Source organism: Mesoplodon mirus, assembly GCF_964341445.2.
Source record: "Mesoplodon mirus genome assembly, chromosome: 15".
Lineage (NCBI taxonomy): Eukaryota > Metazoa > Chordata > Mammalia > Artiodactyla > Ziphiidae > Mesoplodon > Mesoplodon mirus.
The window spans coordinates 18,727,470-18,753,364 of NC_138991.1; the positions used below are offsets into that span (position 1 = coordinate 18,727,470).

General features: G+C 43.7%; 1 protein-coding gene across 5 annotated transcripts in view; it reads left to right on the forward strand.

Annotated features, from left to right (window-relative positions):
- Nucleotides 1-4,007: 4,007 nt before the first annotated feature.
- Nucleotides 4,008-25,895, forward strand: part of ZHX3 (zinc fingers and homeoboxes 3) — a 131,029-nt gene continuing 109,141 nt past the window's right edge. For 2 of the 5 annotated variants that reach the window (XM_082645559.1, XM_082645563.1), the window contains exon 1: nt 14,765-14,897. The gene's annotated coding sequence lies outside the window, so the exon portion shown is untranslated. Of the gene's footprint in view, nt 4,030-14,385; nt 14,470-14,764; nt 14,898-15,078; nt 15,215-25,895 lie in introns of those variants that run through there. The other 3 variants (XM_082645562.1, XM_082645560.1, XM_082645561.1) reach the window with 3 other exon arrangements.

Consider the following 25,895-nt stretch of genomic DNA (forward strand, 5'->3'; position numbering starts at 1 on the left):
CCTTCCTTTTGAGTGTGAGTGGGGCCTGTGACTTGCTTTTAACCAGTAGAATATAGCAAAGGTAATGGGATGTCACCTCCCTTGGTACATTACATCATATAAGAGTCTTGGACTTCCCTGGTGGCACAGTGGTTAAGAATCCGCCTGCCAATACAGGGGACACGGGTTTGAGACCTGGTCCAGGATGATCCCACATGCCGTGGAGCAACTAAGCCCGCGTGGCACAACTACTGAAGCCCGCGCGCCTAGAGCCCTTGCTCCACGACAAGAGAAGCCACCGCGATGAGAAGCCCGTGCACCGCAACGAAGAATAGCCCCCGCTTGCCTCAACTAGAGAAAGCCCGCGTGCAGGAACGAAGACCCAGTGCAGCCCAAAATAAGTAAATAAATAAATTTACTAAAAAAAAGAGTCTTGCTAGCAGACTAGCCCTGGAGACTCTCCTTGCTCACTTGATGAAGTAAACAGCCATGTAGAGGAAACAAACATGTCAAGGAGCTCTGGGTGGCCTCTAGAAGCTGACAGTCAGGGAGAAGCCAGGGTCCTCAGTTCTACAGCCACAGGGAAATGAATCCTGCCAACAACCTGAGGGGGCTTGGAAGCAATTCCTGCCCAGCTGAGTCTCCAGATGAGAATGCAGCCCAGCTGTCACCTTGATTACAGCCCTGTGAGTCCCTAAGGCAGAGACTCAGCTAAGCCATGCTCAGATTCTCGACTCTCACAGAAACTGAGATAATAAATGTATGTCGTTTAAAGCCCTAAGGTGGTAGTGATTTGTTACAGCAATAGCTAACTAATACACCTTCTGGCTAGGTTAAATTTCCCTTACATAGGCTCTCATAACATCATGTGCTTTTTCATCTTACTCTTTTATGTGAACTTTATTTATGTATACCATTTGATGAATGCTATGTCTTCATGAGGGTACTTTCTGTTCATCACTGTACCCTAGAGCCTCACTTGGTGCCTGTCACTTAGAATAAGACCTGTAATAAGTATTAGTTGCATGTGTTAGTGAGTGAATGCTCTTATTTAATCTTTACTCAATCTAGTAAAGTGGGAAGCATTGTTACATATGAAGGAAAGGAAACCAGTTATTAATATGTACTCAAAAGTATACTGAACAAAATGTTATTATCTTATACTTAATAAAATTCTGGTTGTGCATACCACTCTAGCCTAATTTTTAGTATGACTAAAGAATAAATGATTTGGGAGCAGGGTATAGATTACATGGTATGACATCCTTCATGGAGCATTGCATTTGCTGAAAAAGCACAACTATCAAAAATTGCTTCTGGGCTCCTTTGGTTTCCCCAAAGCCTTCTCATAACCCTTACTTATTCTTCTGAAATTCCTGCCCTGTTAACAATGACAGGCCGTCATCTTCTAATGCTTTGTATGATTCTACCTGTATTCAACATCACTCTCCTCAACTTCATAAACTCTACAACTTCGGCAAGATTGGCACTTTCATTTGCACTCTGCTTGCGTTGGACTCTCAGTGGTCAAAGCCATCTGACAGTGGGATGTCAGTTCGGGTTAGATCTCTGCTCAGGACCCTCCAATGGCTCCCACCCTCACACCTCCCACCTCTCTGCTGTGCCCTCCCACTACACTCCCCCCAAGCACTTACTCTGCAGCCACCAGGGTTACCACCTCATGGATGTTTAAGCACACAGGCACACTCCCCCTTGCCCTGGAGGTTTCCTCTGTTCAGAAGGCTCTTTCCCCAGACATCCACGTGACTCACTCCCTCACCCGCTTAGGAGCACTCAGATGTCACCTTTCTACCGGGACCACTCCCATACATCTTTCCCTGTTCTGATCTTTTAAAGTCGCACTAACCACCCATGCACATGCTATATAACTGACTTATTTCTGATATTTGATGTTTATCTGTCTCCCCCTTTGAGAATATAGGCCCTATGAAGATAAGACTCTGGACCTGTCTTCACTGATACATCCCAAGAATGGGGTCTGGCACATAGTAGGTATCCAATAAAGAAGCCTGGGTGAGAGTCCACATCTTCGATGGCCTTGCCTCCACCTTGGAGTCTCCATCCCTTGCTTCTGGCCTGTCTCCCTCTGGCCTCTCTCACCGTGCTCTGGACCTTGTGCAGGTGATATGACTTGTTGCCAGTATCTGCCTGACACAGTAGGGCCTTCCTAGGGGGTCAGTGTTTGGATCTTGCTGTATCTCTGCCAAGTCTCCCACTGAACACTAAATTCCATATTTTAAATTTTCTTTAAGGACAAGAGAATTCAAGAGGAAGGAGCAAGGAGAAAAGAGATGATGCAGGAAGCAGTAGGAGAGGGTGGAAGGGAGAAGACAGTCACGGATTTTCCTGGGGTCCCCACCCAGTCAGCTTTCCAAGCGGCTTGAGGAGCAGCCAGCAGTGAGTAAGGGCTGCGTGCCACATATTCTGAGCTGGGTGCCACGTGTCATGAGCTGGGGGCCACATATCGTGGGCTGGAGGGCCACGTGGCAGAAGCAGTCCCGTTAAGTCACGGGACACACAGCCACACTGCTTTGTAAAGCTTGGTGTATGGAGTATTTTTGTTTTTTACAACCCAGCTGTCTGTGTAATGACTTCCTTCCCTCTGCCTTGTTCACAGAGGTGTCCCTGGACGACCAGCTGAGTCACCACATTCCTTGCAGCTTAAAACACTGGCCTAAGCACAGGGGCCCAGTTCCTTCATGTAGGTGGGACCTTTGAAGGCTGCCAGGGAGTGCCTTGGAAAGACAGGCTACAGAGCTCCCATCTCTCACCTGCACCTTTCCCCAAAAACAGGATTTCAAAAACAAGTCAATATAGAAATTCCATCTGTTAAACACTAGGGAATGGCCAAAGCCATGTGTCACACACTGAACAACTATTTGTCAGCAACCGTGAAGTCTATACCAAAATGAGTGTGGGGAGGGGCGGGGGCCTGGCCACCAAGAATGACATCCTTGCCTTCTGTGCTGTTGCTGCTTGAAGGGTCAGAAATCCAGGTGAAGAGGCTGGGAACTCTCATGCTCAGCTGGCAGAAATGGAAACTTGCTCAGTCCTTCCATAAAATAAGCAAAATAAACAGGCAGTTTTCAGCAAAAGTAAGTATGCGTGGGGCAGAGAATTCAGCAATCTTACTCCTTGAAATATGTTTTAAAGAAAGTTTGCTCAGATACATAAGAAGACAAGGTAGGTGGGCAGGAGGCAGAAGTGAGTTAGTAAACCATGGTGGAGGCAGACCTTGGAATTCTATACAGCACTGAGAAATGATGAGTTAGATGTACATCCAACAGCATGGATGAAACGTAAAGTGTTAAGTGGGGAAGACAGTGAAACAGATTTAAAGTACAGTGCTTTTCCAGTTTTACTGAGTTATGACTGATATACAGTAAACCCCATATATTTAAAGCGTACAATTTGAGTTTTGACATGTGTAGATACCTATGAAACCATCACCACTATCAAGCTACTGAATATATCCATCTCCCCACAAAGTATGAAGTTCAACAGATGTTGAACACCTATTAAGTTAGAAAAAAAAAAAAGGTCAGCAGTGTGTGTAATATAATCCTATAGTTATAATAACAAAAAATGTTTAGGTACCCTGAAAAAATCTGGAAGAACGTATACCAAACTAAATTGTATTTGTTATTGGGAATCTTGCAAACGCTGCGTGGCCCCATTGCACCTTGCACCTCAGAAACTATCCATACCTGTTAGCCCAGGTTTCCAGTGAAGGTTTAACACACTAGAAATTTGTCATTATGGTCCCCTAACTTTGAGTGACTTTATTAAAATGTCACTGAGGCCATCACAATGGACCCTGACAGAAGGGTGCCTGGCTCTATCATTCTCCACCTCGACATCAGAGATCTGTGTCAGTAATTTCCTTCAGGTCACCTCCCAGTCATTTTCTCTTATCATCCCTCCAAACAGGAGATATTCCAGCAGTGGGCTGATTGTGGCTGAGGACAAAAGAATGATTCCTCAACTTGTTTTCAAATTCGTCTTTTGTTACTGCTCTTCTCATATCTCGTAAGTACAGGAGTGGGGGAAGTCTGTGGGGGCAGGGGCATATTTAGTTTTGTCTGGTTATGGGTTTTATATAAAGGCCATCATTAAGTGTGTGTTCTTTTCTGTCTGGCTTCTTTCACTCCACATTGTTTGTTAGAGTCTTCCATGTTGTTGTGTGCAGCTGTAGTTCATTCACTTTTAGTGCAGCATATAGCATTCCACTGGGTGAATATACCACAATTTATTTATCCCGTCAACTACTAATTGACATTGGGGTTGTTACCAACTTGGGACTATTATAAATAATGCTGCTGTGAACATTTTGGTACGTGTCTACTGCTCTACCTGAGCATGTTTTTCTCTTAGGTATATACTTTGGAGCAGAATTGCTGGGTTATAAGTATGCCTTACGCTTAATTCTGAAAAATAATGCCAAACTGTTTTCCAAAATGATTATACACGTACAGTCTGCCCCAGCAATATATACGAGCTCGCCTTGTACATTCACCAACAGTTCTCACCAGCTGTTGGTACTGTCAGAGTCTGTACTTTTAGCCATCTGGTGGGTCTGTAGTAGTTGCTCACTGTGGATCATTTTCTTGATTACTAAGGAGGCTAAACACCTTTCATGTTGTTGGCCATTTGGATTTTCTTGATGTGAAGTGAAGAGCCTGTTCTTGCCCACTTTTCTATTGGGCTATCTTTTCATTATTTATTTATAGTAGGGTTTTTTTTTTTTTTTGGTATATTCTGGATATAAACCCTTTGTCAGTTATATGCATTGCAAATCTTTCTCCTCTGTAGCTTCCCTCTTCACTCTGCTAATAATGTTTCTTGATGAACAGAAACTCTTAACTGTAAAAAAAAAAGTCCAATTTATCAGTCTCTCCTTTGTGATTAGTGCTTTTTCTGTCTTGTTTAAGAAAACCTTTTCTACCTTGAGGTCATGAAAATATTATTGTATGTTATCTTCTAAAGCTGTGTTGTTTTACCTTACATATTTAAGTCCATAATCCAACAGAAATTGGTTTTTTGTTTATTGAATAAATGAAGTTAAATTGGAATAACGCATCCCATATATACACCCATTCATTTATTGAGTTTCTTCTGTGTGTCAGGCCATGTTTATTGTTTTACTTTTCATATTTAGGTCCATAATCCATCAGAAGTTGGCTTTTGAGTATGGTGTGAGATAGGGTTCCAATGTCATTTTTCCCATATGGATATTAAATTGACTCAACACTATTTATTCAAAAGATCATTACCCCACACTGTTCTGCAGTGCTATCTTTATTATTAATCTGGGGGTTTTTTTTGGGGGGGTGTCTCTCTTCTGTCCATTAGTTTTCATCTACACTTGTGCCAATACCATACTGTCATAGTTATTAAGCTTTATTATAAGTCTTAGTAGCTGATAGAGTAAATCTTCCCACCTTGTACTTCTTCAGGAGTATCTTAGCTGTTCTTGGCTTTCTGCTGTTTCACATAAATTTTACATTAGAATCATCTTGTCGTGTTCCATCTGAAAATCAACTGGGATTGCTTTGACTCTATAGACCAACTGGAGAGAATGATAGCTTTACATTATTGGGTCTTTTCATCTAATTAACATGGTATTTTTCTCCATTATTCATTTATTCTTTAATATCTATTAAAATGTTCGTGGTTTCCGCCATAGAGGTCTTACATGTTTTTTGTAAGATCCACCTATAGGTACTTGGTGTTTTTTTTTTTTTTTTTTTTGCTATTTCGAAACTATTTTGACTATTCTTTTTAAAAACTCTTTTCTGATTCTTGCTGGAGTATAGAAATAAGGTTGATTTTGGTATATTGATTTTGCAACCCAGAAGAGAGCCTTCATCAGAACCTGACCATGGTGGCACCCTAATCTCAGACTTCCAGCCTCCAGAACTGTGAGAAATAAATTTCTATTGTTTACAAGCTACCGAGTGCTATTTTGTTATAGCAGCCAGACTAAGACAGTCATTTTTTAGTTCTAAAAGTTTGTTTGAGATTCCTTCGGATTTTCTAGCTACACAATCATGTCATCTTTTTTTTTTTTTTTTTGCGGTACGCAGGCCTCTCACTGTTGTGGCCTCTCCCGTTGCGGAGCACAGGCTCCGGACGCGCAGGCTCAGCAGCCATGGCTCACGGGCCCAGCCGCTCCGCAGCATGTGGGATCTTCCCGGACCGGGACATGAACCCGTGTCCCCTGTATCGGCAGGCGGACTCTCAACCACTGCACCACCAGGGAAGCCCCAATCATGTCATCTTTGAATAAAGATAGTTTTATTTTATTCTTTCCTGTCTTTATGACTTTTTCTTTTTTGCCTTACTGCCCTGGCTAGGACATCTAGTAAAATGTTGATTAGATGTGGTATTAGCTGGTATCCTTGCTCTGTTCCTGACTTTAGGGAGGAAAATGTTCAATATTTTACCATTAAGGATGGTGTTAACTCTAGAGTTTTTACATACCCTATATCAGATTGAGAAGTTCTTTCCTATTCCTAGGTTGCTGAGAGGTTTTATTGTGAGCAGATGTTGAATTTTATCAGATGCTTTTTCAGCAGCTATTCAGATGATCAAATTATTTTTCCCTTTTATGCTGTTAATGTGGTTGGTAGTTTTTAAATGTTAAACCAATTTGCGTTCCTGGGATAAAATCCACTTAGTTGTGATTTATTACCGTTTTTATTTATTGCTGGATTTGATTTGGCTAACATTTTATTAAGAGTTGTTGCATTTATGGTCATGAGAGATATTGGTCTGTGATATTTTCTTTTTGTCATGTTCATACCAGGTTTTGGTAGTAGGATTATGCTGACCTTGTAAAATAAGTTGGGAAGTGTTTCCTCTATTTTCTGAGAGAATTTGTATAAGTATTATTTCTTATTTAAATATTAGCTAGAATATTTCTATTCTTTTATCTTTTAAACCTATATGTCCTTATAATAAAGTGTGTCTCTTATTAACATCAGATAGTTGAGTCTTGTTTTTTGTTTGTTTGTTTAAATTCAGCCTGTCAATTTTTTTCTTTTTATTCGAATATTTAGTCCACTTACATTTAACATACTTACAGGTATGGTTCCAAATCTTTTACCTCTATAATCTTGTTGTTTCTCTTCTATTTGTCCTGCCTGGGTTTTGTTCCTGTTTTCCTCTTTTTTTCCTTCTTTTGGATCAGCCAAATGCTTTTTATTATTCCATTTTATCTTCTCTATTAGATTTTAAAAATTGTGGTAAAATGTACATAGCACACAATTTAACATTATAACCACTTATAAATGTACAGCTCACCAGTTTTAAGTACATTCACATTTTTGTGCAACCAATCTCCAGAACCATTTTCATCTTGCAAAACTGAAATGCTATATCCATTAAACAATAACTTCCCATTCATCCGTCCCCGGAATCCATGGCAACCATCATTCTACTTTCTATCAGTATGAATTTGACCATTCTACATATTTCACATAAATGGAGTCATACAGTATTTGTCTTTTTGTGACTGGTTTATTTTCAATTAGCATTATATCCTCAAAGTTCATCTATGTTGTAGCATTTGTCAGAATTTAATTTTCTTTCTTTTTAAGACTAAATAATATTCCACTGTATGTATATACTACATTTTGTTTTTCCATTAATCTGTCAATGAACATTTGGGCTCCTTCTACCTTTTGGCTATTGTATGCCTTTTGGCTAATGCTGCTATGAATATGAGTGTACAAATATCTCTTTGAGACCGTGCTTTCAATTCCTTTCCCACTGGATTTTAGATAAACCATTTTTAATACATATCTTAAGTGCTTGCTTTAGAGATTGTAATATACATTCTTAACTTATTGCATAATAATTTGAATTAGTATTTTACAATATTCCACACAATGTAAGAACCTTATAACGGTGCAATTCCCTTTACTGCTCCTATCTTGTATGGTATTTTTGTCATATGTTTTACTTCTTCATGTTACAAATCCACAGTACATTGTTGTTGTTGCATTAAATAGTAATTTATTTTAAATTTAGAGTTTTTATATTTATCCACATATATACCCATTCCTATGATCTTCATTTTGTCTTATAGATCTATGCTTCTACCTAGAATTGTTTTTCTTTGACTTGAAAAACTTTTAGTTCTTGTAGTATAGGCTTGTGGCATTGAATTCTCCAAGTTGTTTTTTTTTTTTTTTTTTTTTTTTTTGCGGTACGCTGTGGCCTCTCCCATTGCGGAGCACAGGCTCCGGACGCGCAGGCTCAGCGGCCATGGCTTACGGGCCCAGCAGCTCCGCGGCACGTGGGATCTTTCCAGACCGGGGCACGAACCCGTGTCCCCCGCATCGGCAGGTGGACTCTCAACCACTGCGCCACCAGGGAAGCCCTATTTCATTTAATTTTTGAAAGCTATTTTCAGTGAGTACAAAATTCCTTGGTTTGCAGTTTTCTTCCCCCTGTAAACTTTAAAGATATCATTTTAGTCTTCTGTCTTCTTTTTGATGAGAAGCAGGTTGTCATCCTAATTGTTGTTTCTCTGAAATATGTCTTACTTTTTCATCTGCCTACGTTTAAGTAGTTTGACTATGTTGTTGGCTTTTAGTAGTTTGACTATGTTGTGTCTAAGGTGTGGTTTTCTTTATACAGTATTCAATGTATTATTTATTTGCTGAGCCTCTTGAACCTGTGAATATCTTTCATTAATTTTGAAACATTCTTAACTATCATCTCTTCAAATATTGTTTCTTTCCACTCTCTCTTCTTCTTCTGTGTCTCAAATTACTTTTGTTTCTATTTAATTGGAAGTTTATTGGCAATAACTCTAATAAACATGTATGGTTTGTGATTTTACTATGAAATATCAGTTTGATTCAAATATATTAGCAATATTTGGCCTGTAGAGTATCTATAACATTTAAAAAACCCACAAAGTGTTAATTTTGGGCAACCACTTTAAAGAAAGAAAAAAATTTGTAAAAATTCTAAAGCCATAGAAAATCAGACTGGATGTATTTTTTTAAATTAATTAATTAATTAATTTTTGGCTGTGTTGGGTCTTCGTTGCTGTGCGTGGGCTTTTCTCTAGTTGCGGTGAGGGGGGACTACTCTTCACTGCAGTGCACTTCTCTTGTTGCGAGCATAAACTCTAGGCACGCAGGCTTCAGTAGTTGTGGCACACAGGCTCCGTGTTTGTGGCTCACGGGCCCTAGAGCACAGGCTCAGTAGTTCTGGCTCACGGGCTTAGTTGCTCCGTGGCATGTGGGATCTTCCCAGGTCAGGGCTCGAACTCATGTCCCCTGCATTGGCAGGTGGATTCTTAACAACTGCACCACCGGGGAAGTCCTGATATGATATGGTGTTTGTCTTTCTCTTTCTAACTTACACCACTTAGTATGATAATCTCTAGTTGCATCCATGTTGGTGCAAATGGCTTTATTTCATTCTTTTTTTATGACTGAGTAGTATTCCATTGTATATATGTACCACATCTTCTTTATCCATTCATCTGTCGATGGTCATTTAGGTTGTTTCCATGTCTTGGCTATTGTGAATACTGCTGCTATGAACATAGGGGTGCATGTATCTTTTTGAATTATAGTTTTGTCTGGATATATGCCCAGGAGTGGGATTGCTGGATCATATGGTAATTCTATTTTTAGTTTTCTGAGGAACCTCCATACTTGTTTTCCACAGTGGCTGCGCCAACTTACATTAGAAGGCAGCATGTTGAATCTTAGTCCTGTGGTCCAATGTGGGAAAAGGAGGAAGGCAGGCTGGGCCAGACTAGGGCTAGGGAAACAGAACCAGCCACAGAGCTGGGCTGTCCTGACTGAGGTGGTATAAGGCACAGGGTCTAGAAGGTGGAAGAGGGGAGGGGAGAAGCCAGGACTGTAGAGAAGCTGAGAATGTGACTGGGGATGACTCTGTAGTCCAAGGCCTCTGTCCACCTGGGCCAGAAGCAAGTTCTTTTTCCTGGTCCTGGGCAGCTTGGCTGGTCAGTGTCTCCTCCAGGCCAACCAGTGCCCATTTGTATAACCTGGGCTGAATCTGGACACTCTGGACAACTTCATTATTTTTCTCCCTGCATCCATTCTGAGCCCTCCATTCTGATATGCACCCAGTACGTTGTCCCTACACCTTTACTGAAGGGCTCTTAGGGTACAACTCAACTTATTACCACTACCTTCAAGGCCCTGCATGATCTGGCCACTGTCCACCTCTCCAGCCTGATCTCCTCCCATTATCTGCCTCATTGTCCGTGCGCCTTCTCCCTCTTTGTTTAAATCACCATGTACCCTTGACAGCCACAGAGCCTATGCATGTGCTGTTCCCTCTACAGGGAGCACTCTTCTTTCCCGTATTTTCCTAGTGTTATGGACTAAACATATGTGTACCCAAAATATTCATATGTCGAAGCCCTAACTTCCAGTGTGGCTATATTTGGAGCAAGGAAGTCATTAAAGTTAAATGAGGTCATGAGAGTGAGCCCCTGATCCCATAGGATTAGTGTCCTTATAAGAAGAGATACCAGAATGTTTACTCTTCTTCTCTCCCCATGCACACATATGAGGACACAGTGAGAAAGCAGCCATGTGCAAGCCAGGAAGAGAGTCTTCACCAAAACTGAATTGGCTGGAAGCTTGATCTTGGACTTCCAGCCTCAAGAATTGTGAGAATATTAACTTCTGCTGTTTAAGCCCCCTGGTCTATGGTATTTTGTTATGGCAGCCCAAGCACACCAATACATCCAGTTTAACCCCTATTTTCCCCTTTAGATCTCACACCAACTATTTCCCTAAACATCTTTGATCCAAAGCCTCCTATTTCTGGGTCTCATGGTACCATGCACCATGTAAGATTTATGTTTTTGATTATTTGACCAATATCTGCCCGACATACTAGACTGTAAATTCCATGAAGGTCTTTGGTTTTATTCAAGGCCGCATACCCAGAACCTAACACACAGCCAGGTACATAGTAGGTGCACAATACATATTTACTGGGAAAAAGAGTGGTGGGTGGGGACAGACAGTGCCTTGAGCTGGGAGGATTTTATGGACATTCGAGTTTATCTCTGGTCTAGCAGCATCCCTCTAGCACTCTCTACTGACAAAGCCAAACATTGTGCCACTGACAAAAAAGAAATTTTGACAGAATTCAACTCCAGTATCACAAAGCAAGGCAAGGAAGGGTGGACTTAGAGCAGAGAGGCAATAAGTTGGCATAACTGGATTCAGAACTTTTCTTAAGAAGACTAATGGGACTTCCTTTTTAACTTTTGAGTTCTCATCACGCATCAGACACCGTGGTAACAGCAACATGTGGATTATCTCAATTCTCACAACATTAGGGGGTTAAGTCAGTTTACTTAAGCTCACACAGCAAGTAAGTGGGGAAGACAGGATTCAAACTCAGGAGTTCTGGATTTAAATCCTACTTACTTACATACTATATTAAACTAACTGCCTCCGGGATTCTTTCACTCCAGACTTTATAAAGGCAACATAAGGATTCATGGAGAGCGATATGACCCTTGCTCTGAAATGAACTATGTACTGTTGATTAAGCTAAGGAGTCTGTCACTATCCTGGTCCTATAGAATAGAGGTTGGGTTGTAATTCTATTGCATCAACTATACTTCTGGCAGTTTCTTTTCTGCTTGAGAAAGCTCCTCAGAATGTGAGTGAGTGCAGGTGACATTATTATATGGATCACCTCAAATTCATTTAAAATGTTTTTTAAAGGAAAATGATTTGCTTCCCTGGATAAACATTATTTGCCACATACCTCCCAACACTGGTATCAAGTGCATGCTGTTCCCTCTGCCTGGCATCCTCTTCTCATCTACTCTTTAGACCCAGCCCCATTGTCACCTCCTCTGGGAAGCCTTTCCACGCTCTCCTATGTAGTACGAATGATGTCCTTCTCTCTGCTTCCGAAAGCAGTTGACACATACACCTAGTGTTACATATTTTCTTCCAGAATTCTTTCTTTCCATGTCTGGCTCCTCTGAAATACTGAGTACTTAGTGGTTGGGAGAGTGCATTGTTTATCTCTGTATCCCACAGTGCTGGATCAGAATAGATGCTCGAAAAAGTTTGTTGAATAAATGAAATTTTAAACGGGAGTAACATATCCTATATACAGCTGTCCCTCAGTATCTGTGGGGGGTTGTTTCCAGGATCTGCTGCAGATACCAACCTCCATGGATGCTCAAGCCCCATAGTTGGCCCTCTGTACCCCTGCTTCCACATCCTCGGATTCAACCAACCATGGATCGTGTAGTACAGTGGTATGTCTTTATTGAAAAAGATTCGTGACATGTGCAGTTCAAACCTGTGTTGTTCGAGGGTCAACTGTATATATACTTACTCATTCAACAAATATTTGTTGAACAGCTAAGCACATCAGGCCATGTTCCAGATGCTGCAGGTGGATAACACAAAGTTCCTGCTCTCAGAACATTACAGATGCTATTGAGCTCATAAGGGCTATGAGGAAAAGTAAAGCAAGATGATGGGAGAGAATGATGGGGCTTGGGACTTGATGTTTTAGGAGAGTGTCCTGGGAATGTCTTTCTGGGAAGGTGACTTCTGAATAGAAATTTGGGTTAAGGGCATATGTGTTTATGAAATCTTGGGGGAAGAAACACTCAGTGCAAAGGTCCTGGGGTAGGAGTGAGCCTGCACATTCCAGGATCAAGAAAGAGGCTAGTGTGACTGGAGAGTAGTGAGGGGCTTGAGTGGACAGAGATGCAGTTAGAGAGGTGGGAGAATGTAAGGAGGGGAGAGGGGGGAGATCAAATAGGATCTTGGAGGCCCTTGAAAAAAAATTTTTGGTTTTTGCTCTGAGATGGGAAGACACTGGAGGCTTTAGAGGAGGGAAATAGGTTTTGACTTACGATTTAAAAGAATCTCTCTGGCTGCTTGAGAACAAGCTCTATGAGAGCAGAGTGGAATCAGGGAGAGCAGTTTGGAAGTTATTGCAATATTCCAGGACAGAGAAGATGAGGGCTCAAGTGAGGGTATTTTAAAGGTAGAGCTGACAGACTTTGCTACTGGATTACATGTGGGATATAACAGGAAGAGAGGAGTCAAGGATGACTTAAAGGTTTGGCGGAAGCCACTGAAGGATGGAATTGACCTTAACTGAGGTGGGGAAGACTGTGAAAAGAGCAAGTTGAGGGGCAAGTTCCACGGTTTGGCTTTGGACATGTCAAGTTGGACATATTGCTCAGCGCTTGTTTGTGTTCACTGGTTTTCAGGATCTGAAGGTTATAATGCAACTTGAAGTTAAAGTCAGTGTTGTTTATTGAACACCAGGCACTGTACAGAAAGCTGCACGTGTGCTGTTATTTAATCCTTTCTGTCATTCCTATTGGCTTCATTACTGATATTTTCATTGCTCTTTTATGGATGAGAGATTAAATAGCATGTCCTAAGTCACTCAGCCAATTATTAACCTGCTAGTATAATGCAGACCCGGGATTCCAACCTAGGTGTGTCAGACTAGAGAGATGCTAAAGGTGGGGACCGCTTTCTGGGCATATTTGCTACAGACATGGACTCCATAACAAAAAAGGTGCCTGAAACATGTGACAAAAACTCAGAAAAGGGTCACCCTCACCTCAGGCGATACAGGTTCCACAACAGAAGCTGTGAAAAAAGAGCATTATTGTACCTGAGGGGGCTAACTGATGCTTGAAAGTTCTCAAGTACCTGAAGACTTAATGTTAAGAAAGCAGTCATCGGAAGTCGTCGTTGTGTTAAGAAACAGAAGAGACAAAAAATTGCGGTGCTGTGCTAGTGGGATAAAAGAAAAACCAAATCCCAGGCGATGCTCGTTGGGAAACACGGGAGTGGGAGGAGAGGGGCCGGGAAACGGCCAGGGTCCCTGCCCTGCCTGCATCTTTTTGAAAGTACAGCCTGGCGTGGTTTTCCTCAGGTGGTCCTCTAGAAGGACCAGGATACGGAGTACAAAAGCTGGTAACCTCCAGAGCCGCAGCATCCGCCCCCGGTCCCCTCCTTCTCCGCCCCCTTCAGCCTCCACGCGGGGAGAAGAGGGAGCAGCGCCTGCGCATGCGCCCGGGGTAAGGTCCGCTCTCTGCGACGTCAGGGGGCTTGCGCCCGCACGAAAGCCCCGCCCCCCGGGCTCCAGAGGCGACCTGGGCGGGGGGCCTCGGGCCACGCCCCCAGCCGAGCCGAGCGGGGCCGAGCGGAACCGAGCGCCTCCGAGTGCGGCCGAGCCGAGCCGAGCGGCCCGGAGTCGGTTGGTGCAGCTGCGTCCCCGCCGCCCAGCAGCCCGCGGCTCCGGCGTCGCCGCCGCCACCGCCGCCGCCGCCTCCGCCGCCGCCGCCTCCGCCTCCGCGGGGCCTGCGCCGGCCGGCCGGCCGCCCGCCCGCCGGGAGGGAGGCCCGGAGCGCGGGGAGAGCAGCCCGGCCGCGGGCGCCCCCGCCGCTGCCGCTGCCAGGTGAGCGCTCGCCGCGGCCCGCCGGCCCCGTGTGCCCCCGCGACTGTCAGTCCCCGTGTGTGTGTGTGTCTCCTCTTGTCAGCCCCCTGTGTCTGCGCGAGCTCCTCCCACCACACCTGGCCCCCGGCCCTGCCCGCAGTGTCCGCCACCCCCTCCCGCCGGCTGCCCTGGGTCTTTCTGTCAGCCGACAGCACCCCCTGGCTGGGACGCTCCGCCCCTTCCCCCCGAAGCCCCTCCCTCCGCCCCATCTGTCATCAACCCTCCCCCCCACCCCGAACTCACTGCTGGCTCGGGCACCCTGGAGGCGTGAGGGTGCCGCCGTCGCCGCTCCCGGGGTCCGAGTAGCCCCCGCGGGCCACACGGCTGCAACGAGGGGGTTGTGGCGGGGCAGTGGGGGTGTCCGCAGATGCCCGCCGGACCATGTGAGGGTGCGTGTCCCCGTGTGCGCCGGCTGTGAGCACCGCGTGTGTGCCCGAGCGCCGGGAGGGGAGCTTGGGGGGCGGCCTGACCAACGTGGGGCGGAGGTGCCGGGCGGCCGAGAGCCACTTGCTCCAAGTCCCTCGGGCCGGCTTCGTCCTGCGGGGATGGGGGCAGCCCCAGCCTCTGGTCCGCTCGGCCAGGGAGGCAGCTGAGCCGGGACTCGAGCCACTCTGGGTGCAGTAGACTCCTCCATCCTGAGACCGGTGTTTGCCCTCGAAAAGGCAGCGAAGCTGGGCTCTGGCTCCCCGGATGCCGCAGGTGGCATGTGAGCAGAGTTTGGGGGCTTGCTAAACCTTCCCAGTTTGGGATTTCAATTCATAGACGCCTGTCGGAAGTGATTGAGGAGTGGGTGGGATGAGGAGCTCAGGTGGAAAGTGTTTTGAGAGCTTGAGTCATTTTGAGTTGCGTGGTTTGCATTTCTGAGCAGTGATTGCCCTGGGCTTTTGCCATGCGAGAAAATGTTATGTGGTGGGGGTGGGGGGGAGGGGGGTGTAGAGGAGGAGGGAGGGCACACTCCTTTCCGTCTTTATCTGTGTCATGTGGACGTATAGTATGTTTATTCATGAGACCTCCACACATCCTCAGTTTTAAGAAGGATTACAGTAGTTTCCATTTATACATGCTCTTGTATGCTGTTATCTTGATGTTCTTTATTTGCAGTAACTTCGTATTGCATATTTCAAAACTAAGAGAAAATGCGCCCTAAAACAATTGGTATTTTGCCGGATAATTCTCAACCACGGGGAAAGAGCCAAAAGCGCACTTCATTAGCTGGAACAACTTATTCGGGCTTAATTTGTTTCTAAGAGACATACAGTGGAAAAATCCAGAAGCGGCATAGTAGTAGCTAAGAGTGTTAGGAAATTAATGAAAAGGGCCCTTCTATTGCTGCCTTGGAAAGATGGTATCAAAGTTGCTGTAGAGCACAGAGCTGCTATGTAATGATAAACATATTAACCAAGTTGGTTTTGTGACCTTGATACATTGCGTGGCGCTTGATTTGTACAGTGCTTCGTAACAGGAAAACATTGCATGGGAAGCAGGGTAATTTGGGGAGAAAATGGTCCCCATTTTTTTTTGGTCATATTTAAATAAGATTTCAGACTAGGGCAGTCTCATGTGGGAGTGGGTTTTTTTCTTTTCTAAGATAACATCAAAAATTACAAAAATAACTCATGTTTAAGGCAGAAAACTAGGAAAAAAAAACCTAAGAAAAGCATAAGAAAAACCCCACCATCCCACAAACCATAGTAAACCATAGTTTGGTATTTATCCCGTTAGTCTTTTGTTCCCATGTGTAAGTATTTTTTTTTCTTACAGAAATGCTGCTGTACCATAAGATTGTTTTATTGTCTGCTTTTTTACACTTATAGATTGTGAGAGGTATGTCTTGGTTTAATAAGAACTTGTTCCTTTTTCGAGCCTTTTAAAAAGATTAGGTCCTTTGCTGAGAGAGCTCCAACAACTTCACATCTTAAAGTAAAATCTGAAGTCCTTGCCTTGGTCTACGAGGCTACCTCTCTGTTCTCACTTCCAGCCTTGCCAGGCAGATCTTTTTGCTATTCCTTAAAAACCTCAAGCATGCGCCAGCCTCAGCGCCTTTGCATTTGCTGTTGCGTTGGCTTGGAAGTCTGTTCCCTGGACACCATGGTTCTTCCCTCAGGCTCTGCTCCCACGTAACCTTTCAAGGCCTTTCCCTGACCACTCTGTGGAGGATACACCCCATTCCCCTGTCCTCCTTAACCGACCTTACTTTTCTCCATGGCACTTACCACCACTTGGCAAATACCTATTTATTTGTTGGTTTATTGTCTCTTTCCCTCGGTTAATCTGGAAGTGTGAGGCTTTTTTCACTGGTGTATCTTCAGGGCCCAGAAGAGGACCTGACCCATTTTGGTGCTTAATCAATATTTGTTGAATGAATGAATGCTTACTACCCATCCATGCATGTAACCTTCCTGGTAGCCTCCTAGGCTTTAATTAAATTAATTAATTAATTAATTTATTTATTAACATCTTTATTGGAGTATAATTGCTTTACAATGGTGTGTTAGTTTCTGCTGTATAACAAAGTGAATCAGCTATACATATACATGTATCCCCATATCTCCTCCCTCTTGCGTCTCCATCCCACCCTCCCTATCCCACCGCTCTAGGTGGTCACAAAGCACCGAGCTGATCTCCCTGTGCTATGCGGCTGCTTCCCACTAGCTATCTATTTTACATTTGGTAGTATACATAAGTCCATGCCACTCTCTCACTTCGTCCCAGCTTACCCTGCCCGCCCCCCGTGTCTGCAAATCCATTCTCTACGTCTGCATCTTTATTTCTGTCCTGCCTGTAGGTTCATCAGAACCATTTATTTTTTTCCTCCTAGGCTTTTAGATTGCTATATCATGAAGTGGGATAACAATCCTTTAAAAGTCAGGATAGTCCTCTCCTTTACATATCTGAGGAGAAGAATTTTACAAAGTGAGGCTTATGATCTTAAAAAGAATTACGATCTTGATTTAACTTGAACAGTTGAGGGAAGGAACAGTTTTGGCAAATGTTACTGACTCTCCTTATGCATTATACCTGTGTTACATTGGAAATCTTTGAAACGTATAAAGTATCTCAGTTGTGTCTACTGCTGTGATTTCAGTGTGGTAGTTCTTAGTGATAGTATTAGCCTCAAGAGGATAGTGAGTTTTCTGTGTCAACAGATACCCAGAGATATAATTACAGCTTTAATGCATTTTCATCTGAGGAGTAGCTGTTATATTTACTTATTTTCCTGGCAGTTTTATCCTTTTCAATTCCCTGGTTATCAGTTTTTGGATGGCCTAGCAGGTAACTTAAGTTTTTTTTTTTAAACATTTTAAAATAAATCCTTGATCTCTTGAGCATTTTACAACTCTCACGTGACTCTTGAACTGTTTGAAAGTACCAGCTTCATCTTTCAGGATGAAATGACATATAATTGCATTTTCATTATAAGGAAGGGAAAAATTGTATATTGGGGTAGAATTTTTACAGAGAGAATATAGTGTGAGTGTAAGCTTTCTAAAAGCTTAAATTTCAAGTAGGCAATCTTTAATTTCAGTGTTTTTGAAAAGAATCCTTGCTTTTTGCTCTAAAGGGAAAGAATTCCTTTGAACACAATCCAAACCTTCAAAATCTTTTTTCTTATGCCTCAAACATATGAGAACTTGGGGGAAAAAATCCTAAATGAAAAATTTTATTCTTTTAAGGCCTAAAGGGAGTGTGTTAAGAATTAATTTTTCTTTGTTCCACGGGCATTTATCAAGCACATAGTCGGGGCAGTTCTGTGTGGTTTTGTATGGGCTACATTACCACGCTTCGTTTTAGATTACCGACCCGATTTGGTATTACTACTTCTCTTTTCTTGCTTGGCTACCTCCCTTCTCTCATCATAGTCTCTTCCTAAGTGATCTCATCCATTCCCAGGGCTTGATTACTCTCTAGATGCAGATGACTACCTCAGTAACACCTCCTGCCTGGACCCTTCTTTGGTTCTAGACTTACATTTTTACCTACCACCCCCCTTCTCTCTCTCCTGGCAGCCTCGCAGTGATCTCAAACTTCACGTGTCCAAAATCGATTGCTCAATCTCCCTCTCAAACTTCCAAATTTGTATTCCTCATTCTTGACCCCTCTCCCCTCTCTTACCCAGCTTTCCCCTGCCCTGAGCCTTCCCTGTCTCAATGTCATTACTGTCCATTCATCGTTTCGCCAGAGACCTGAAAGTTGACCTGGATTTTTCCCGATTCCTCACCCTACCTCCAGTCCGTCAGCGTGGCCTGTTGGCCTAGCTTCCAGATACTTCAGATCCTCCCTTCCCTCCGTCCTCCTAATCCAGCCACCATCTTCTCTCAGCTGGATGACTGTCCCTGCCTGTCACCTGGTCTCCCAGCATCCACTCCTGCCTTCTCTAACCCGTTCTCCTGCCAGCAGCCAGTGAGCCTAGCAGCCCCTGTCACCCTGCTCACCCCCTGCCCACTTCGAGGCTTCCCACCGCCCTCAGACCCACGTGCACACTTACTCAGGTGCCGGCCTCTGTCTCCTTTCTGCCCTGCTCCTGGCTCGCTGCGCTCCTGTCAGGTGGGATCATCATCGGTTCCTCTCAATGCCAAGTTCTTCTCTTCTTTACAGCCCTTCCCTCTGCCCGGCACTGTTCCCCCGACTCTTCTCGTGGAAGGTCCTTCTCCAACATCTGGGCTCAGCAAAAATGTCCCTCCTCAGAGGAGCCTCTTCCCTGATCACCCCTTTACAGTAGCTTCCTCCCCATTGTCTCCCTCTCAGTACGCGTGCATTTCCTGCTAGCATTTCACTAAAATTCCAAGTATTTCGTTCATATGTTTGTTTCCTTCTTTATTGTCTACTCCAGTAGACTGCAAGACCAAGAGGGCAGGGACAGCCTTGGCCTGTTTATGGTCCAGTCTGGGCACCGTGCTCTGCCTAGACTCCACCAGCTGCAGGTCCCCAGTACCTTCTGAATGATAAGAATTATTATAACAGCTAACCTTTCTTGAGACTATGTGCCAGGTCCGTGGCTAAGTGTGTTCATGCATTATCTCTAAATCTCTGGGAGAACCTACTAATGTGGTGATGGTTATTATATTATCATTATATTATTATATTACCATCATTATATTATTATATTACCATCATTATTATCATTTGGGTTTTTTTTTTGTTTTGAGAAAACTGAGCTTAGAGAAGTAATTTTTAAAATATGGCAGCTAAGAAAGCTAGAATTTGGATCTGTATGATCTGACTGTAGAATTCATTGCTTCCCTTTGATTCATTGCTGCCTTCTGATATGAATGTAGGAATGAGTGAATGAATGTGGAATATGCAGTGATATTAATATTGGGTGGTTCCTCATGTTTGTGTTTCTGAGCATATATTGGAGTATAAAAAAAATGCTTGGGTTAGGGTGGTGCATTTCCTGGGAAGTTTCTGTTGATAACCACTGTGCCAAAGCACAGAGATTAGTTTGTGTTTGGGCTCTGTGTTTTACTTTTACCTTTGTCACTTTCTAGCTGCAAGCTCTTGGGCAAATTCTTTAACATGTCTGTTTTTTTCAGCTGGAAATGGAGAAAAATAATAGTTCTTATCTCACAGGGTCATTGTGAGTAGCATAATTATACACAAAAAACAGTCAGTGTTAGCTATCAATATTAATATTATAAGGAGGAAAAAAAAGTTAGGAAAAGACTTTTAGCCCCATCAACAAACTAGAGTTTGGTTAAGAGTGAAAGACAGTGCTTCCCTGGTGGCACAGTGGTTAAGAGTCTGCCTGTCGATGCAGGGGACGCGGGTTCGTGCCCCAGTCCGGGAAGATCCCACATGCCGCAGGGCGGCTGGGCCCGTGAGCCATGGCTGCTGAGCCTACGCGTCTGGAGCCTGTGCTCCGCAACGGGAGAGGCCACAACAGTGAGAGGCCCGCATACCCTAAAAAAAAAAAAGAGTGAAAGACAGAAACCATAACTAACAGTAGTGTTTCAGTGCCTCTGGTTTTGAGTTTATAAAAATCGTCAGGGAATTAACTATTTGGCTTGGGATTTATAATCATTCTATTGATGTATGCAACTTTATGTTTGTATTTAAACTTGTTCAATGCTTGTAGGTAAGATAGTTTTGTTTTCTTCTTTTTCTTTTTAAACTCCTCCCAGTCTTAAAAAGATTCTCAGGGTAGAGGGATCCTTTGAGAGGCTGGCTATTTTTTTTCCCCATTCACCACCGTTACAGCTTACTTCAGTTATGATTATCACCAGGGAGTTTACTTCAAATAACCAAGCAAACAGTAGGCCCAGCACAGGCATGGATGGGCTTGGCAGCCCTTACAATGGAATATCTGGGCACAGTTGCATTTTCTGGTGGGATGGCTTAAGAGCAAGCGCCAGTCTGATGACTTCCATCATCTTTGTGGAATAGAGGGTGAGGTTGTCCTCTAAGAGTAAGAGGGAAGAGGTCAGAGGAAAATCAAGGGGATTTGACATACAGTTGAGGTCAGGAAGAGGAAGAGTGAACTTGGGGCAACGTCCATGACCTCTCGGCAGTATGCAGGGCTCCGTTGAGGTGGGAGACCGTGGATTGATCAGGGCGCCAGGAACATTCAGCTGCCTGGGTTCAGGAGCAAAGGAGACATATAGCTGGACTGAGCCAGGGTTGAGCTTTGCTGGGGGTGAGCAGCGGAAGGACAGTGGAGCAGAGGAAGTGAGGGTGTTGAGCAGGGAGTGATGAACACGAGCAGTAAGGGGGTCTCTGCTGCACGCGGATGAGAAAGGACCAGAGATGTGGATGAAGTCAAGCAGTGGATGTATTGGAGCGGTGGAGCAGCAGGAGGATGTGGTTAGAGCGGGACGTGTGAGCAGAAGATTTCAGAGTTGGAGCAATGAATTACTGGACATGGGTTTTGCCACAGACATAAGTGGCTGAAGTGAAGCGAACTCAGTGAAGGAGGGCAAGTAACTGAGGCTGGAGTGTTGTTTGGGTCATCCATGTGGTTATCCAAGCCATCAAAAGGGTGGCGGGACATTTGGGGTGGAGAGAAGGAAGGCGTGCCAAATCTTCGGTGAATGACATACTGGCAATGAGAAGAGGTGTGATGACCAGCCTGCAGGAGCCGCAGAGGATCAGGGCATTCATTGGCAGAGCAGTGACCTGGAAGCCTTGTGGCTTGCAAGGTCTCTTTGGAAGAAGTTGGCCTTGGCCCAGGTTCATTATGCTTCTGAAGGAATCCCAATTCTAGGTGGGCAGCATGGATGGCATATAGATCTGTGTTTCTAAACCTGGTCGTGAAAATCATCTGAGGGTCTGTGTTAAAAACACAGATTCCAAGGCTCCACCCCAGGCCCACTGAATTAGAATTTCTAGGAGAGGGCATTTTAACACTCCGCCCTCCACACACACACCTGGTAGTCCTTTATAATTAGGCAAGTTTGGGAAATGTGGCTGTAATGGGTAAGAACACGGGGTCTGGAGGCCGACTGCCTGGGTCTGAAGTGAGGCTGGTGAGAGAGAGCCTTAGCCGGTGACTCTTAATAGCTTGCCTTTCCGGTCTAGCTGATACCAGATGCACTGAATTAAGAGACCCTCCATTAGAGGCAAACCCCCTGACGAAAGCAGGAAGAGACAGCTGGTGATGACAGAGACAAAAACTCTCCACAAAATAATTCAAAGTACAGCAGTTTGGGGACATTCATAGAGGAAACAGTCTTGTTTGCCTCTGTGGTCTCCAAATACATTAATTAATCATAATTGCTATCCTGTTCAGCAGGAATAGGTCAAATTATGGTTTGGTTAGTTCAGAAAGGTTGAGAAGGAAGTAATGCGATTGAATTTAGCAAGCTTTCTGTTCTAATCTTGCATGTTTTAGTGCTTCAGTTATCAGTACAATTAACTTATGTGACGCAGTTCTGTCTCTGAAGATACTGGATTAAAACACCCTTTACTCAATGACAAGGCAAAGACAAGAGCGGTTATTATCCCTGAGGGGCTGCGAACATGCCTAGATCCTTAATATCATGATACCAGCAACCCTACCACCCCATTCTCCCTATTTTTATGAAGAAAATTCTGTTTGTTTCCATGACAAGGAAAAGGAATCCTGCAAGAGCATAGCTGCTGGGGAGGGAACGTGGAGTTCACCATCCTGGGCTGACCACTTAGAATCCCTTGTTGCTGGTGAGGAGGGTTTGAGTTGAGTGTTTGGAATATTAAACCATACTCACCACCTGTTTTGTCATGCCCACACACTAAAGCTTTGGGAAGAGGATGTTGTTACCCTGCTAGAAGTGGTTGCTTTGGACCTTGCGCCTGAAACTTGAATTGCTCGATCGTGTGCTCTGTTCCGTATTTCCAGACTGAGGAGCCTGGCTTTCACACTGGTGAACTGGGTGTCAAACATGGCATAGCACCTTGGCTATATTCCTGTCACTTATCACGTCCTTCCACGCGCCGTCGCATCTCCCTGCTGAACTGCAGATAGCCATTCGAACGCACGTCTTGAGACCAGTGGGGGTTTAGCAGTGCCAGCTCCACCAGAGCTTTCTGTTTGCAAGTTGAGATGAACTAATTCCCTTTTAGGAAAAAAAACCCAAACAGACCGGAATTTAGAGTATTTTTACCTTGTAGAGAAACACTTTCTCTAAAGCTGAGAAATACTGACAGAGGCCAAAGAGGATTTTAACGATACTAACGTGTTCTCTAATGTCACACTTCCCTGCCCTCCAGAGCTCGGGAACCCTTGAAGGCTCCGCTGTGTTATGGTGCCCTTTACAGCGTCTGAATCACTAAGAGTATTTCAGTTTGTGAAGTGTTTGTAGGCCTGCCTTGAACTAGGCACCTTGGTATTAAAAAAGAAGGTCTCTGGTTTCCAGGAACTTTTTTTTTTTTTTTTTTTAAGTTAGACAAGGTGCATTTAAATCTCTAACCTCAAGCAGACCATGCAGTGTGCTGCAAAGGAGGTATAATCAAAATGTGGGATCACAGCCAAAGAGAGGTTATTTCTGGTGGTGGGTAGAGGTGGCAAGAGGGGGTTGGAGGATGCTTTCAGGGAATGTTTGTGATCAGACTGGATCTTGAAAGTTGGATAGAATTTTGAACTATTTTTTATATTCTTTGTTTACTAAGGCATCATTTATTTTAGCAAGACTATAGAAATATTTCGGTGCTTAATGAATTAGCGTTCAGTTATCTAAATGACTCACTCATCCAGAATGCCTCACGCCTTAATTATTTTGGATAACTTGTCTCTGTAAGTAAAATATGAAGTATTAAGGTATGTATGATGGAGAAGGGCTTTTATGGAAGCCCTTAAAGGTAATCTTGGAATCACAGTGGATATCTCAAATCCCTGAAGAAATGGAAATACAGTGCTGTGGTGGTGACTAGACAATCAGAATGACAATGGAAGGCATATGTTTGGCTGTGTGGTTTAGGAACTGGGGGAAGATGGAGCTCTAAGTGATACTGGTGAGAACTTCATAGGAAAGGAATAGTCTGCCGGGTTAGGAGGCCTCTTGAACACCATAATAAACTGAAGGCGGCCAGCTTCTTCTTGTTCTCCCTTGCTCTAGCATGGCTGAGCACACGGGGTTTTACAGGAAGGCTGTGAAGCCATGCCCAGAATTTCTCTTCCTGCCCCAAGCCTCTGTGTTCCTTGTTGCTGGGCTTGTCCTGCCTCAGACCTGCATCTTCGTGCCACAGATTCTGTCGTGTTGATGTGTGTCCTTCTGGGTGAATCCACACTCCTTTAGCAAGCCCATTTCTTGCCATGGTAAGTTAGCGACAGCTGGACCATTGTACCAGCCTTGCAAATGGTTATATTATGCCAGAGACCTTGCAGTTTTTTCTTTCCCACGAGAAGACTCTATTTTCAATCTCCCCCTTGCTCCAACACTTTATTTTCTAAGAAGCTGAAAAACATACAACTTGCTACCTTTTGTGCTGAAATGGGGCCCTGGCTCAGAATTCTGATCCCTTTGGGAATCAACACATACAGTTTTGAAAAGATGTATTTTCTGCTTATTCCTGATAATGCCAATAGCATTTTAAAAGCCGAGATATTTGGCAATGCTGTATGTCCCAATCTACCATGCAGGTGACTAAAGCAACTCTAAGAAAATGAATTCAGTTGCTCACCAGTAATGTTCTTTTTATGTGTCTGCTGTGTGTCAGGTACTGTGCTAGACACTGTTGGGAGCAAGTCAGACGTGGTCTCCCTCTGGCCTCACATCACTGACAGTCTGGCAGCTCCATGGCCAGGAAGCCACCATAGCTTTGTAGCGTAACGGTAGGCGGAGGTGGAAAGGCCTGGTGTCTAGTCCTGCTTTTGCCTTTTATCAATTACATGACGTTAGATGTTTGCCTCTCTTTTCTGTCAACTGGACTAAAACATCTTTTTAAAAGGTTTATAAGAGTTTTATCGTACTTAAATGACAGTACATAAATAAGAGTTTTGAAAAGGTCGAGTTACTATATATGCAAATATAGGTGGGGGTAATCAGCTTTGTTCAGTAGGAATAGCTAATGGAGAGTTTCCACTACTCCATGGCTTCAGAGAATCACCAAATATAATATTTGGACTATATATTATTAATATTTCACTAATTCTAATGTTTATTAATAATAAATAAAAAACCCAGCGATTTTTTGGTGCCTGGAGTTAATAAGACTACTTAGTCACCCCTAAAGAACTATAGATTTAATACATATTGGCAGTATTTCAGAAAGCAATATGTGCTTCTAGATATTTAGTATATAACTACAACAATGTATATATGATAGTGCTAATAATCTAATATATACCATGGAATTATAGCACAGTAAGACAAAAATGTATCTGAATAATAATCATAATAAAATAAAAAGTATCCCTTGTAAGTAGTAGAAGATACTTTTAGTTTTTGCAGATTTTGATAAAGAGTTTTGAACTGCGTGGGTCCTTTTTGGTTCTGACCTTCTGTTGATTTTATGGTCCCCTCATACCTGTCACTGAAGAACTAAGACCTTTCATTGTAGATATTTTCTGTAGCAACCTAGACATGACCCTTAGTTTTTCTGAGCCTCAAATTACTCATAAAATGTGGCCTTTTCTTGGCCACACCAACTTCACAGGGTTGTTGAGACATTCAAGTTGGAACTGATGTGCTACTTTCAGTGTGAGGGTCCCCATTTGGTTGTAGGGATAGTGGTCAGGTAATTCTGGCAAGTGAATGCCCCGGAAGGGCTGTGTCTTGATTTACAGCCCAGCCCTTGTTCAAGTTTCCTGATTCTTCTTCATCACAATTCAGTGCCTTCAGTGCCATCCTTTTGTCCCATTCGCATTTAAAAGCATTTCGGGGACTTTCCTGGTGGCGCAGTGGTTAAGAATCCGCCTGCCAATGCAGGGGACATGGGTTTGAGCCCTGGTCCGGGAAGATCCCACATGCCGT